Below are 15,881 nucleotides of genomic sequence, written 5' to 3'. Positions count from 1 at the left end.
AAATCGCAACTTGGACGTCCCTTTCGAAAATGCCCCTCCACGTCACCTAAAGATCTATTTATAGGTACTTGAGGGAAGTTTTGAAATTTCTTGATTCTACTATGCCTCTAGTGCAAAGAATTTATTATCTTTCTATGCCTAATGTGGTGGAAGATCTGGAGAAATCTCTAGTGATTCCTTGGATGTGTTGGCTCTCTTTGAATCTTCAGGGGAGCTAATCACTAAGGGGTCCTTTTAATTAGTGGCAGTAAGCCCACCACAGGCTTAGTGCATACCAAACAGGAACTGCCACCAAGCTACTGCAGCAGCCTAGCAGTAGTTCTCACCCCAGCACGCGCCATTTTTGGTGCTACAAAAATATTTTCTATTTTTGTAGTGACGGTGTTTACCCGGTGGTACTCGGGTAGTGCAGGGAGCTGCCCAGTTACTGCTGGGTTAGCGCAGGAGCCCTTACGGCCACAGCCATGTCTTTAAAAAAAAAAAACAACCCAAAAACAGCCTTTTACCCACTGTGGTAAAAGGGGGCCTCAGCGCATGTCAAAAACATTCTGATGCTAGCGCAGGTCCTCTTTTACCGCAGCTTAGTAAAAGGACCCCTAAAAGATCAACTTTAATAGTATCTTTTATGTTTGTCCAGGACAAGAACTCTCATGCGTCATTATTTTCAATATTTAGATGAATTTCTTGGCTCTAAATTATGGATTTTTCCAGATGTTAGTAGAAAAACCCAAGTAAGAAGGAAATTTCTGTCCTTATGCCAGGAGGTGATCTCTCTAAGGCAGGGGCGTAGCTACGGGTGGGCCTGGGTGGGCACAGGCCCGCCCAATCTTGGCTCAGGCCCACCCAGTCTTTTGTGACCCTTTTTATCCACCCGCCAATGTGCAGCAGACGATGCCTCCTGTTGCACCTCGCTAATAAACAAACAAGGCAGAGGCGCAGGACCACGTCTCTCTGTCTTCCGCTACTGCTTCCTGTGTGCCAGCCAGGAAGTTTACCTTAGAAGAGGAAGGGCTGCTGGCTGGGCTGAACTTGCTAGAAGCGCACCCTCGGCTTCTGGTAAGAATTGTTGCTGCCGTTCCCGCGCTGCTTCAGCCGTTGAACTTCTTGTCCGCTTTCAGTTTCCCTTTCACATCCGCTCCTCCCTCAACCTCGTCCCCCCCCCCCCCCCCCCCGCAGTCTTCCGGACCGGACATTACCGTCATACCTGTGCAGGCAGTGTTTAGGAGAGGATGCGTCGGGGTCCTTCTGCTTGCCTGCCAAGTCCCACCTACTCTGATTGAACTTGTTTCCGCGTAGGCAGGACGCGGCAGTCAAAGCAGGACACCGTCCGTGACCGTCGGGAGACTCGGGAGTCGGGACCAAGCGGTCTGAAGTGCTCTAATCCATCGTAAGCAAGGAAGCCAATTTGGTTAATCTCTTGTTTTCACTCTTCCGCATAGCTGTCATCTCCTCTAGTACACTCAAACCAAAAGAAGCAAACCTATGACCTGCTGCATCCGCGTTGTCATTCTTTACTGTTTGTCCATCTAATGTAACAAGTCTAAAGCTGTTTCAATTGGATAGGTAGTGCCTTAAAAGGTAGAGGTCAAAAGTTGTTTTTTGTTTTTTTACTTATTGGACAGCATTTTAATGTATTTGAAAGCTTCCCATATAGGTATAAGTAACAATTGAATATCACTAAAACATCTTTAAAATTATTATAGCTGGTGGAAACTGCAATTTTAAACTCTGTATTTTGTGCTAATTTTTGTAAACTAAAAAAATTAAATAAATATACTGTATACAATACAGATAGCCAAATTTCAGTGAGGATAGCCTGTTTCCTGACGGGTTCATCTTAACTGTTGTTGTAATCTACCTTGGGAAGCCTGGTGTTATAAAGATGATGGAATATATCAGGGCTTTTTTTTGAGGGGGTACTTGGGTGTACTGAGTACCTGCACCTTTTTCATTGTCTGCTAAAATTGACCCATGATCCCCAAGTTTTAATGAAAGTGCTCAGGCTCTACACACCAATTCTGCCTTGTCATAGGTTCTGTGACTGGTTGCAGGGGGCCTGGCTATTGTGGGTTGGGTCCCTCAGTGATCACCTCACCCCTGAAGGGTGGCCTAGCATTTGAGTACTGGCACCTATTTTGCTAGAAAAAATGCAGGGTTAGATGGTGGGGAAGGGAAGGATATTATTATTATTGCATTTGTACCCCACATTATTCCACCTTTTTGCAGGCTCAATGTGGCTTACAGAGTGTTGTTATGATGCAGTCATTACATTATCTTAAATACATTCAATAATCGGTTGAAGGTGTATGGTCTCGGTGTAAGGTGCTAGGTCAGGTATTGTGAAGGTGTTTTGATGCACCTGAGTAATTTGAGAATGGTTTATTAGGACATATTTAGTAGGCTTTGTTGAAGAGATGTGTCTTCAAAGCTTTGCGAAAGCTGGTTAGATTGTCCATAGTTTTCAGAGCCATGGGTAGTGCGTTCCAAATTTGTGTGCTTTTATACGCAAAAGTAGCAGCGTATGCCTGTTTGTATTTAATTTTTAACAAGAATCTTTATTGAAGGAATCCATGTATTACAACTGAAGCTGTTCAAATAAAAATCATACAGGTTCCTTTCCATTAAACATCTGGTATACATACATTTCTCTACTGAGAACCTTCACACAACAGCAATAATATTTCTTGTAACATTTAAACTTTTCAGATTTACCGCTTCCCCTCCAAACCACCCCTCCCATCTCCCTTACCCCTTCATGAAGAGGAATTCTATCCATCATTTTCACATTAATGACTTTATCACAGGAGCCCACATCTGTTCCCATTTTGCTAGGGTTTTATGTTCCTTAGCCATTAGCTTTTCCATGTCACTTATATACCTAACCAAATTACACCAACGGCGTATTGAAGGGCATTCGTTCTTCTTCCACATCCGTGCGATCAACAACCGAGCTGCATTAAAGCAGTGTTTAGCCAACTGGCTTCTTCCAGCACTAAGCCCGGCAATAGATCTATTAAATAAGAACACAGCCGGATCCCAAGGGATCTGTCCCTCCACCCACACTTGCACTCTTCCTCGCACCGATTTCCAAAATGCTTTTACTTTTCTACAGGACCACCAAATATGCCCCATTGTGCCTTCCTGTCCACATCCCCTCCAGCATAATTTTGATGTCCCTGGGAACATATGATGTAGCCTCATCGGGGTGAGATACCATCGGTACAGTACCTTTGTGCAGTTCTCTTGAATATTGACTGCCCTGGAGCTATGGACTGAAGCCCGCTCCATCTGCTGCCAAAGTTCAGGCGTTTAGGTCACCTCCAGTTCCTTTTCCCACCTATCACGGTGCTTACCGATAACCTCTAATGAATCCCTCATATGGCCATATAACTTAGAGATCAGTCCCTTAGTTTCTTCAGTCTCCACACACATCCTCTCTAACAAAGTAACCTCTCCCCTTAATTTACTTTTTAGACCAGATGTCTGAAGAAAGTGAATAATCTGATTATAGGCATACCTATCCTGTTGAGGTAAGTCATACTCAGCTGCTAGTTCTCCAAAAGTAATAAAGTGCTCTTATTTCATTAATTGCCCCCACCATATCAACCTACTCTTTCGCCAGTTAATAAAAGGGGAAGGGGAGCATCCAGGAGGGAACGCAGCATTATATGCTATAGGTGTCAAACGTGATTCATGAAATCCTTTCACTCGCTCTAATTTATCCCAACATGAAAAAGTGTATTGTATGATAGGGTTAAGAGACTGAGGAAGATATCTATTTTTAGGTGCCAGCCAGAGTAATTGCCCTAACTTTAAGGGGCTACGAATCATAAATTGTTCCATTCTGATCCATAGTTTATGATCTGATTCAATAGCAGCTTTTGCCTGGGCTGCCCTGTGGTATAACCCCAAATGTGGCACACCCAATCCACCCTTTCCTTTACGGGCTACATACAAAATAGATCAGGGGAGTTGAGGTTTACGACCCTGCCATATAAAGTGTTGAAGCTTGGTTTGTAGCGACCGAAGCATACGGTCATCAATTGGCAAAGGTATAGACTGGAAGAGATATAACAGTCGTGGTAATACGTTCATTTTAACTGTTGCTATTCGCCCAAACCATAATAAATGCAGTGGGTCCCATCTATCCAGATCTTTGCCCAGTTCCTTTATTAGTGGTAAATAGTTAACTGCACTCATGTCTTCCATCTTACGTGTGAGTGTTACACCCAGATATCTTATTCCCTGGGTGACCCAAGTTAACGGGTAAAGCTGACGACAGGTCCGATACTCTATCTCTTCCATCCCTACTGCCATCGCCTCGGTCTTTGTATAGTTGATTTTGAAACCCGAGACTTGGCTGTACGATTCAATTTCAGCAAACACTGCCGGTGTTGACATCAAGGGAGAGGTAAGTGTCAGCAAAACATCATCCGCAAAAAGGGCAATTTTTGATTCCCAGGCACCCGCCTTCACCCCATGGATTCCATGATTAGATCTAATGTTATAAGCTAAAGGTTCCATTACCAGGGCGAATAAAAGAGGGGAAAGAGGGCACCCGTGGCGTGTACCTCGGTGTAGTTCAAAAAAGGGAGAGGTGCAGCCATTAATTCTGACACATGCCCTAGGTGCTGCGTATAGTTCCTGGATCAGGCCTCTAAACATAGGCCCAAAGCCAAACCTCTGTAATACCATATGCAAAAAGGCCCAGTGTACTCTATCGAATGCTTTTTCAGCATCGATACTAAGTAAACAGCATGAGGATCGTTTTTGTTTCGCCAAGTATAGCACATCCAACGTCCTCCTAATATTGTCAGAGGCTTGTCTTCCCAAAAGAAAACCCATCTGATCTGAATGCACCAAGGTTGGTAGGACATTCACTAACCGAGTAGCCATTACTTTAGCCAGAATACGCACATCAACATTAAGTATGGAAATCGGGCAGTAAGAGGTGCATTCAGTCACCTCTTTGTTAGGTTTAGGAATAACTGCTATCCACGCATCCTTCATGGTAGGAGGTAAGTTTCCTCCCTCCCGCACATAATTTAGGACCTCAGTCAAAACTGGTGTAAGGTATGGGGCAAAAGCTTTATAGTACTCCCCCGTATATCCATCCATACCCGGTGATTCACCTGTCTTTAGTGACTTAATAGCTGTGAGTACTTCCTTAACATCAATCTGAGCTTCCAACATATCCCAATGTTCCTGTCGTAGGGATGGGAGATTCAATTTCTCTAAGTATGCCTGAATAGCAGTATTTTGAATAGAGGGGTCATTAGTATATAATTCAGCATAAAAAGTCTGAAATCGGTTTCTAATAGCTTGAGATGTGGAGAGAATCTTACCCTCCCTATCTTTGATCCTAAATATATTTCTATCCACCCTAAGTTTACGCAACCTAAGTGCCAATTGACGACTAATTTTATTTTTCTCTTTATAAGCATGTAAATGGAGTTTTTCATTAACAAAATCAAGATCCTTAGCGAGCAGTACATCTAACTGCAATCTCGCCTTCTGGAGTGATCTATAGATCATAGGGGAGCCTGTGCGTTTATGTTGAACCTCAAGATCTGCAATCTGGTTCCTCCAATACCGCTTCAGGTATTCTTTCTGCCGTTTGAGGCGCCCAGCCACTATCATAAAATGCCCTCGTGAGACTGCTTTCAAAGCTTCCCATACTACAGCAATGGAGGGACCAGATCCCAAATTAAAGCTTAAATATTCTTTAAGTACTTTCACATAATTCTTGCAAATCTGTTCGTCTTTAAGCATAGTATTATTCAAGGCCCATTGCTTATGGGAGCCCTCCTCACTAGAAAGAGAAAGCAGTACTGTACAGGGGGCATGGTCCGAAATAGTTATGTTTCCTATTCGTGCATCTCTCACATGTCCCCCCAGCAACTTATCTACAAAAAGAAAATCGATGCGAGAATATGAAGCAAGCACTGAAGAATAAAAGGAGTAGTCTCGATCAAGCGGGTGCCCATCTCGCCAAACATCAAAAAGCCCCATCTCTTCTACACAGGAGGCCAGATGTTCAGCCAGTGTTCTGTCCGCCCGGGAGACTGTCCCCGAACGATCCAGCTCTGGGTTCATGGTGGCATTAAAATCGCCTCCAAAAATAAGATAGCCTCCCTCTACAGATCGCACATTTTTCTTCAATGTTTTAAAAAATGAGGAATGGCCCGTATTTGGCTCATAGATAGATCCCCAAGTGTATTCCCTAAACTCCAGCGTTCCACGAACAAACAGAAAACAGCCAGCTGGGTCTCTCTTGATTTGCTGGATCTGTATAGGTATGCTATCATGAAAAAGTAAGGCCACTCCTCGCTTCTTACTATTCGCAATGTCAGAGGCAAAAAATTTTTTTGAGTAATATGCTGGATGAAACAGATATTCATGTGCACGCTTCAAGTGTGTTTCTTGTAACATTACCACCTGCAGTCGCGATCTAGCTAGTTCTTGGTATATCAACTGTCTTTTTCTTGGAGCATTTAAACCCTTAACATTTAAAGTAAGTATCTTCAAGTCAGACATCATCTTTTTTCCCAAAAAGAAAGCAAAATATATATGTAAGCATTAAATCTCGTTTGGTATAGAACTTCCCCCCACTTAGATTCTGAAAACAAACATATTCCCCACCCCCCCTCCCTCCCCAAACAATATTTTCTATGTGGCAGAGAGAGAGAAAAAACTTCTCCCCTCTACCACACTGAACTCCCAACAAGGCCAACAGCCTCAGCCCCGGCTTTCCATCCCATCCCCCCCCCCCACACCCAGAGACCTTTCTTCAAACTCGGTATAGTTACAAAAAAAAAAAAAAATAACAGTGTTCCTCTCATATTCCTGGTAACCTTGTCACCCCGAGAAGGGAAAATAAAACACAGCTCTGTGCCATTCACAGTTCAAGTTGCAGATCGTGTTGGCGCCAATCCTGGCTTCTTCGCTTTATTAAACACTTGCTGCCATTGACGGACTTTGTCCCGAGCCTTGTCTGCCGCTGTGGTGTCCTCAGCTTCCATTGTCATCAGGCCCGCCTCTTGTAGCAACTGCTTCGCATCTGCAACAGTATGCATCCGGTGGGATTTGCCCGCTATGGCAAAATATAATGCAAATGGAAAAGTCCATCGGCATTTAATGTCATGTTTGTTCAGGGTTGCCAATACCGGTTTCATCTCCCTACGCCATTGCAACATATGTGCAGACAGGTCTTGATATATTGTGATCAAAGAGTCATTATATCGCAGCTCTTTCTGCTGGCGAGCCTGAGCAAGTAGAATTTCTTTTTCAGAAAACTTCCAAAATCGGACAACTATGTCCCTCGGTTTATTATTCTGGGGAGCACCCAAAGCTCTATGTGCCCGTTCAATTTCTGGCATAGGGGTGTCCGGCATTGCGGCTAATAATTGCCCACAAATCTCCTGTACAATTTTCAGGACTTCTTCCTGAGCCCCTGTTTCTGGCACTCCCCGAAATCGCAAGTTCTTGCGTCTGCTGCGATTTTCAATGTCATCAAGTTTATATTGTAAGTCGGTCAGCTGCATTTCAATTCCGTCTTCTCACTGCCTCATTTGTTGCATGTATTCCACGTGCTCATCCATACGCAGTTCCAAGTCTTCAATACGCGTTCCCACTTCCTTAAGCTCACCTCGCAAGTTATCAATTCTTTCCACAATGTCCGCCTTCATGTGCGCTAAGTCTTTTCGAAGCTCGAGGAGCAATCGTGCAGAATGCGATTTTCTAACTGCACCTGTTTCTTCCTCTGATCTCACAGATTCAAAATCTGAGGCCTCCTCAGGCTGCGGCGAGACATGGCGTGATGGAGTTTTGGACGTGCTTTGACTGCTACGTCCCCCTCCTTTGGCCTCCGAACTTTTTAATTTTTGAGACATCGTGCCGTCCCTTACTTCAGGTAAGCTTCAATCCGCAAGAGAGGTAAGGATTTCGTCGTTTGAAGTGCTAAATTTCGCTTTATTTGCTGGGTTGGTCGGGAGCAACGGGATCAAGCCTCCATCGAGGACAGTGACGTCACCGGAAGTTTACCTGTTCGTATTTAATTCCTTTGCAGCTGGGGAAGTTCAGATTGAGGAATTTGCGGGCCGATGTTTTGGCGTTTCTAGGCGGTAGATCCACTAGGTTTAACATATAGAGTGGGGCATCTGAGTGGATGATTTTGTGGATGGTTGTACAGATCTTGAACTCAATTTGTTCCTTGAGTGGTAGCCAGTGTAGTTTCTCTCTTAGAGGTTTTGCCATTTCGTATTTAGTTTTTCCAAAGATGAGTCTGGCAGCGGTGTTCTGGGCTGTTTGGAGTTTTTTAATGGTCTGTTCTTTACAGCCTGCGTATAAAGAGTTACAGTAGTCCAGGTGACTTATCACTAATGACTGTACTAGGGTGCGGAAGATGTTTCTTGGGAAAAAAGGTTTTATTCTCTTAAGTTTCCACATCGAGTGGAAAATTTTTTTAGTTATATTCTTCACGTGGGTCTCGAGTGTGAGGTTTCAGTCAATAGTGACTCCAAGAATTTTCAGACTTTCTGAAATAGGAAGTGTGCCATATGGTGTGGTTATGGTAGTGTAGTTGTTTGTGTTGTATTGGGAAGTGAGAACTAGACATTGAGTTTTTTCTGGGTTCAGTTTTAACTTGAATGAATCCGGCCATGAATGCATGATTTGGAGGCTCTGGTTGATCTCGTTGGTTATTTCGTTTAGGTTACTTTTGAACGGGATGTAGATCGTGACATCATCCGCATATATGTAGAGGTTGAGGTTGTGATTGGCTAGAAGTTTGGCTAGTGGTATCATCATAAGGTTGAAGATGGTTGGGGAAAGGGGGGATCCCTGGGGAACTCCACATTCCGGTGTCCAAGGTGGTGATCTGTCATTGGTCGTTGTTACTTGGTAGGATCTGGTGGTGAGGAATCCTTTGAACCATTTGAGAACTGGACCTCAGATTCTGAAGTATTCTAACAGGTGTAGTAATATTCCATGATCTACCATGTCGAAGGCACTAGACATGTCGAATTGTAGTACGAGTATGTTCTTGCCGGTTGCAATAGTTTTTTTGAATGAATTAATTGCAGACACTAGTACAGTTTCAGTACTATGATTTGCGCGAAATCCTGATTGAGACTCATGTAGAATTGAGTGTTTGGTTAGGTATTCCGTGAGTTGTTTCGTCACTATGCCTTCCATCAATTTTGTTATGAGTGGGATAGAAGCAACTGGTCGGTAATTAGTTAGGTCCATTGTGCTTTTCTTAGCATCTTTTGGCAGTGGAGTGGAGGAGGATATTTCCTTTGTCCGTGGGGAAGAGACCATTTAGGAGTCTGTAATTTACTTGGTTCGTGAGGTCCTTTTTGAATTGTTTGGGGACAGCTTTTACTAGGCTAGTAGGGCAGGTGTCAAGTTTGCCATGAGTTTTGGCATATTTTCTGAGCCAGTGTGTGAATTTGTCTATTGAGATCAGATCAAAGTTGGTCCATGATCGATCAGCTGGGTATTCCCCAGGTTTTGGGTCTAAGCATTCAAGGATGCTTGTGTAGTCAGTGGTATTACTTGGTATCATGCGTCTGAGTTTTATGATTTTTTCCTTGAAATAGTTCGCTAGGTTGGTTGCCGATGGAGTTTCTATGCTATTCGAGGTGACCTGTGTGGTGTCTAGGAGATTGTTTACAAGTGAAAAGAGTTTATGTGTATCCTTGTAATTTGGTCCTATTATAGTTCTGTAGTGCGTCTTTTGGTTTGTCTGATTTTGTATTTGTATTTTCTTTGTAACTGTTTCCACTCATTGAGTGTGTGTTCGTCTTTTTTTTGGTCCAAGCTCTTTCTAGTCTTCTAACCTGTGTTTGGTCCAAGCTCTTTCTAGTCTTCTAACCTGTGTTTTTAGTTCCTTCAGTTCTTCATTGAACCAAGGGATTGAGTTTTTCCTGTGTGAAGTTCTAGTTTGGAGTGGTGCTATGTTGTCTAGAACTGTTTTGCATCTGTTGTCCCATTCTTGTAGAAATTGGGGTGAGTCTATAGTTGTTGTCCATTCCGTCGGTGTATATTTGTTGCCAGAATGTTAGAGGGTCTATTTTGCCTCTTGTAGTGTATGTTCTTTTTTCTTATTTTTGTTGTGTTTCTTTTGTTTTCCAGAGGAGGGAGGTGTTTGCCTTGTAGTGGTCTGACCATGGTGTGGCTGTCCATTTTGTACCATTGATTTTGAGGTTCACTTCTGATGAAAATTTGTAGGTTATGATGTCTAATGTGTGTCCTTTCTTGTGGGTGGGTTGCATGTTAGGCCAGTGGATCTCCCAGAGTTGAACGAATTCCTTGCATTCGTGTACCTTGTTTGTGTTAGTGTCTTCGAGATGAAGGTTGATGTCTCCTGTTATAAGAATATTTTGGGAGGACATACAGGTATTTGAGATGAAGTCCATGAAGTGTAACTGGGCATCTTGCCATCTTGCCTGTAAAATAGGATTATATTTAGTTGATCCTGCAGGTTAGGGTGGTTGATTCTGACTGAGGCTATTTCGAGATGGGGTAGGATGGATTCAGCTGTTGTTGTAACTGTGAATTGGGATTTGTAAATTATAGCTATGCCTCCGCCTCTTTTTCCTTCTCTTGTCCAGTGGGTGATTTTGTACCCTGGTGGGCAAAGCTCTAGGATTATTGGGTCCTTAGAGTCATGTATCCAAGTTTCGTTAATGAGAAGAAAGTCAAGGTGATCTGCTGTTATCCAATCAGTTATCGATGTGTTTTTTTTTATTATTGATCTAGCATTAGAGTAGCCTATTTGTATTAATTGGTGTTGCTCTCTTGAGTTCGTGGTGATTTTTAACAATTGTCTGGATAGAGCTGTTGCTGGGCTATGAGGATGGATGGTTGAAAAAAGAAGAGAAGGGTAGGGCTGATGCTGGGCTATGGGGATGGATTGGGGGGTAGGGAAGGGCAGAGAAGAGCTGATGCCATGCTACAGGACAATTTTTAATTTTTGGTCCTCTTTTCTGTAATTGATGAGGGTTGGTATGTGTTCTGCATGTGACTGAGGTGAGAGATTCTGCTGGCATGTAGTTTGTGTGGTATGAATCTGACGTCTGAATTTTCCAATGGAATGTGTATTGCTGCTATGTATATTCACCTCTGCCTTTATAAAAGTACTGTTGTTGGTAAACGTGTTCAGAATTGGTGTTAAGGAGCTTCTTTGCAGCCTTTAGTGTTACTTCACAAAGTACCTGGCAGTGAAGGGATTTTGTATTGCTATCATTGAGGTGCTACCAGAATTTGACTACTACTACTACTACTACTTAACATTTCTAAAGCGCTACTAGGGTTACGCAGCGCGCTCCTATGTAATTATATTGCAGGATCCTGTCATGTGTGTTGAGAAGTTTGCCGTTGTAGTAGACCTATGCATGGTCAATTTTAAGATATGGGATAATTTAATCATATTTAAAAATATCAATTTTTCCATAATATGTATGTGATTAAATTGATTTAGGGCAACTGTTGGACAGACTACTTAGAAATCCATTATCAAGGGCATTCTAAGGCATTATTTTGTAGTATCACAAGAAACAGTACTATACACACAGTGCCCACCCATATTAGCTCTGGGCCCACCCAAAATCTCAGGTCTGGCTACGCCACTGCTCTAGGGGCAAGTTTTTTCATAAGATTTCTGTGTAAATCCATGATAAAGCTGGGTGAAGCTTCTTTTATTTTCTTTGAACCAGCTCGACTGCAAAGTTTTTCGTTTCTAGAGTATGTTAATCCAACTGGGACCTAATGTCACGATGAGAACTGATATGGTGTTAATAATAGTTTGGGTTAATCAGTCTTTTCTTTTCTAAATATTTTGATCTGGTTTTTCCTTTCTTGAATCCTATCTATTGTGGTCTGGTATACCCTTTTCTTTGTCATAGGTTTTATGAGAAATTATAATTGTATTTTCTTTGATACTATTTTTTTCTTTTTTTATGGGGAAGTTTCTTTTCAAGATGTTTACCTTTTATTGTTAAACATATATATACATTTTTTTTTACTTACCTAGAGCTTTGTTCATGCATTCTCAATGATTTCTCAATGATTCTCTCTGTTGTGGTCTGTATATTCCCTTTTCTTTGCTATAGGTTTAATGAGAAATTATAATTGTATTTTCTTTGATACTATTTTTTTTCTTTTTTATGGGGAAGTTTCTTTTCAAGATGCTTACCTTTTACTTACCTGAGGGCGTTTACTTACCTGGAGCTTTGTTCATCCATTCTCAATGATTCTAATTTAAAGTCCTCTTCAGTAGATTAGCCAATCTGCTGAGGAAGACACATTGCCCCTTCCTTGATAGGTGAATGCCATCTCTGCTCATCAACCCTTCAAAAATCATTCCATGGTCCAAGCAGCAGAAACACTCTCGGCAATACCATTCAGCCATGCATTCATCTCTGACTTGTGAGCCCTCTCTGCCTCAGCCTTTACCGTTGACATGAGAGTCAATGTGACCACCACCTGTCTGCTTCACCTTCTCTCTCAGTCATGTAATCATTTTTTATGTGTTCAGAGGTATATGTAGCAGTATAATTTGTGCCAACATGGACGAGTATCACTGGATAATAGTCAGTAAGCTTATTGTGTCTTGGGAAACAGGCAGGTAGCACATCTCCTGGGATATCATATCTGAAATACAGTTATACCCTTAAGGAGAGAGTCACCAACCAGCAGTACTCTTCACTTCCTACTAGTCACTGATCTGGCAACTATGGAGTTTTTGAGCATCCTGTTCTTGGGATGCTCTTGCCTCCTCCACTTCAGTTCAAATGAAATTGGAGTCAGTGTGTTGATTCTGCAGGTTCTGGTGATGTGTGCTCAGTTGTCCTCTGTAAGTACAGTTCTCCGAGGACAAGCAGGCTGCTTGTTCTCACATGTGGGTGACATCCAACAGCAGCCCCAGATCAGAGATCTTCCTAGCAACAAACATTTGCTAGCCCTCGCGTGCGCATGCATGACACGCATGCGCGACCGCCTTCCCGCCCGCAACGAGAGCATGCTCATCAGTCTTCTTTTTTCCGCGGCTCAGGACGGCTGTTTACGGTGGTTCTGTGCCTCAAGGAGACCCCTCGCGCGTTTTTCGCCGCTTTTTTCCTTTCGGAAAGTGCTCGGATTAGTTCGATCGTGTTCTGTTTACAAAAAAAAACTTTCCTGTGTTTCTTAGTTTTGTCCCGTTAAGTTTCCTTTCATTCGTTGGAAGCGGCTTTCCCAGCCGCCCGTACGGGTTTTTCTCTGTTTTTGGTGCGCTATTTTTGGCATCGCGAATTTTGATTTCGCCGGCGTGATTTTTCCGCCCATGTCATCGAAGCCTGCCAGTGGCTTCAAGAAGTGCACGCGGTGCAGCCGGACGATTTCGCTCACTGATAGGCACGTTTCGTGTCTTCAGTGTCTGGGAACTGGTCATCATCCCCAGGCCTGCACTCTTTGTCTTCTGTTGAAGAAAAGGACCCAGGCAGCGCGATTGGCTCAGCGGAACTTTTGTTCGGAGCCTTGTCCGGTACTTCGATGCCCGCAATCATTGGAGGTATCGATGTCATCGGAAGGTGCACCGCCGTCGGGAGCGCAGGTGAGGGCTGTCCATTCCCCTGCTGGTAGCGGTGAGCCTTCGAGTAGGTCTCTGCCTGCCTCGAAGGCTCCTGCAGTACAGGCCCCCCAGGATCGACCTGTTTCGGACCCGGCCCCGAGGAGGTGTTTGGATTCAACGTCCTCCTCTTCGGTACCGGGAGGCTCCAGTGACGTGGTTCGAGCGAAGGCTAAGAAGCATCGTCGTCAGTCGCCTTCCCGTCGCAATACCGAGAGCTCCGGGATGCCGCAGGAGTCGGCATCTGCTAAGCGTCGATGCCGGGAGGACCGCTTGCCCTCTGTACAAGAGGTGTCAATGCGTTCTGCTACGGACAGCCCGGTACCGCCTCCGCGCCCCAGGCAGATTCTGAGCTCGTCGCCTGTACCGGCCCCACTACCTTCCTCGACAGCCGCTTTGAACGAGAGCCTCCGTGCCATCCTTCCAGGGATCCTGGAAGAGCTGCTACGCCCGTCCGCTCCGGTACCGGTGGTGCTTGCGCCGCCGGTTCCGTTGTGAGAGGCGGCGGCTGGCTACTCACCTGTGGTGAGGTCTCCGACCCCGGTACCGCTTGCGGTGCCGGCCCCGGCGACCTCCCAGGCTGACTCCCCGACGACATCGATGGAGGGAGCTTCATTGCCGCCAGTGCGGGAGTCTTCCTCTCGGCGTATCCGCCGTGGCCAAGTTTCCACGGAGTCGAGACGGGCTCGGCTTCGGACTGAAGTTCACGCACTGGTGTCCGATACCGATGGTGAGGCCTCATGGGAAGCAGAGGAGGACCCGAGATATTTCTCTGACGAGGAGTCTTGCGGTCTCCCCTCTGATCCTACTCCCTCTCCTGAGTTGCAGCTTTCTCCTCCCGAGAGTCTGTCTTTTGCGGCCTTTGTCCGGGAAATGTGTACAGCTCCATTCGAGAGTGGTACGCCAGATCTTCCAAGTGTGGGGCACCCCCTTGGTGGATTTCTTTGCTACTTGAGCCAAACACAAGGCCCCTCAATTTTGTTCCAGACTTCAGGCCCCCGCCAGACTAGCATCGGATGCCTTTCTCCTGGATTGGGGGGAAGGCCTTCTGTATGCCTTTGGTGGGGAAGACATTTCTGAAACTCAGGCAAGATCGAGGCACCATGATTCTGATCGCTGCTTTCTGGCTGCGTCAGATATGGTTCCCTCGCCTTTCCGAAGAACCGTGGAGATTGGAGTGTTTTCCGACCCTCATCACTTAGAACGAGGGGGTTCTTCTGCATCCCAACCTCCAGTCTCTGGCTCTCACAGCCTGGATGTTGAGGGCGTAGATTTTGCCTCCTTGGGTCTGTCGGAGGGTGTCTCCCGAGTCTTGCTTGCTTCCAGGAAAGATTCCACTAAGAAGGGTTACTTTTTTCTATGGCGGAGGTTTGCCGCCTGGTGTGACAGCAAGGCCCTAGATCCTCTCTTATGTCCTACACAGACCCTGCTTGAATACCTTCTGCACTTGTCCGAGTCTGGTCTTAAGACCAACTCTGTAAGGGTTCATCTTAGTGCGATTCGTGCATATCATTACTGTGTGGAAGGTAAGCCAATCTCGGGACAGCCTTTAGTTGTTCGCTTCATGAGAGGTTTGCTTTTGTCAAAGCCCCTCATCAAACCTCCTACTGTGTCATGGGATCTCAATGTCGTTCTCACCCAGCTGATGAAACCTCCTTTTGAGCCACTGGATTCTTGCCATCTGAAGTACTTGACCTAGAAGGTCATTTTCTTGGTGGCAGTCACTTCAGCTCGCAGAGTCAGTGAGCTTCAAGCCTTGGTAGCTCATGCTCCTTATACTAAATTACATCATAACAGAGTAGTCCTCCGTACTCACCCTAAGTTCTTGCCGAAGATGGTGTCGGAGTTCCATCTGAACCAGTCAATTGTCTTGCCAACATTCTTTCCCCATCCTCATACCCGCCCTTCTGAACGTCAGCTGCACACATTGGACTGCAAAAGAGCATTGGCCTTCTATCTGGAGCGGACACAGCCCCACAGACAGTCTGCCCAATTGTTTGTTTCTTTTGATCCCAACAGAAGGGGAGTGGCTGTCGGGAAACGCACCATATCCAATTGGCTAGCAGATTGCATTTCCTTCACTTATGCCCAGGCTGGGCTGACTCTTGAGGGTCATGTCACGGCTCATAGTGTTCGAGCCATGGCAGCGTCAGTGGCCCACTTGAAGTCAGCCACTATTGAAGAGATTTGTAAGGCTGTGACGTGGTCATATGTCCACACATTCACATCTCATTACTGCCTCCAGCAGGATACCTGACGCGACAGTCGGTTT

General features: G+C 44.8%; 1 protein-coding gene across 1 annotated transcript in view; it reads left to right on the top strand.

Annotated features, from left to right (window-relative positions):
- DPP7 (dipeptidyl peptidase 7) overlaps positions 1–15,881 on the top strand; it is a 720,522-nt gene that overhangs the window by 200,146 nt on the left and 504,495 nt on the right. The gene's annotated exons all lie outside the window — the stretch shown is intronic.

Source organism: Microcaecilia unicolor, chromosome 6 (assembly GCF_901765095.1).
Source record: "Microcaecilia unicolor chromosome 6, aMicUni1.1, whole genome shotgun sequence".
In the NCBI taxonomy this organism is placed as follows: domain Eukaryota; kingdom Metazoa; phylum Chordata; class Amphibia; order Gymnophiona; family Siphonopidae; genus Microcaecilia; species Microcaecilia unicolor.
The sequence above is the reverse complement of the archived record's forward strand: the minus strand, read 5'-3'. Positions and strand labels throughout refer to the sequence as shown.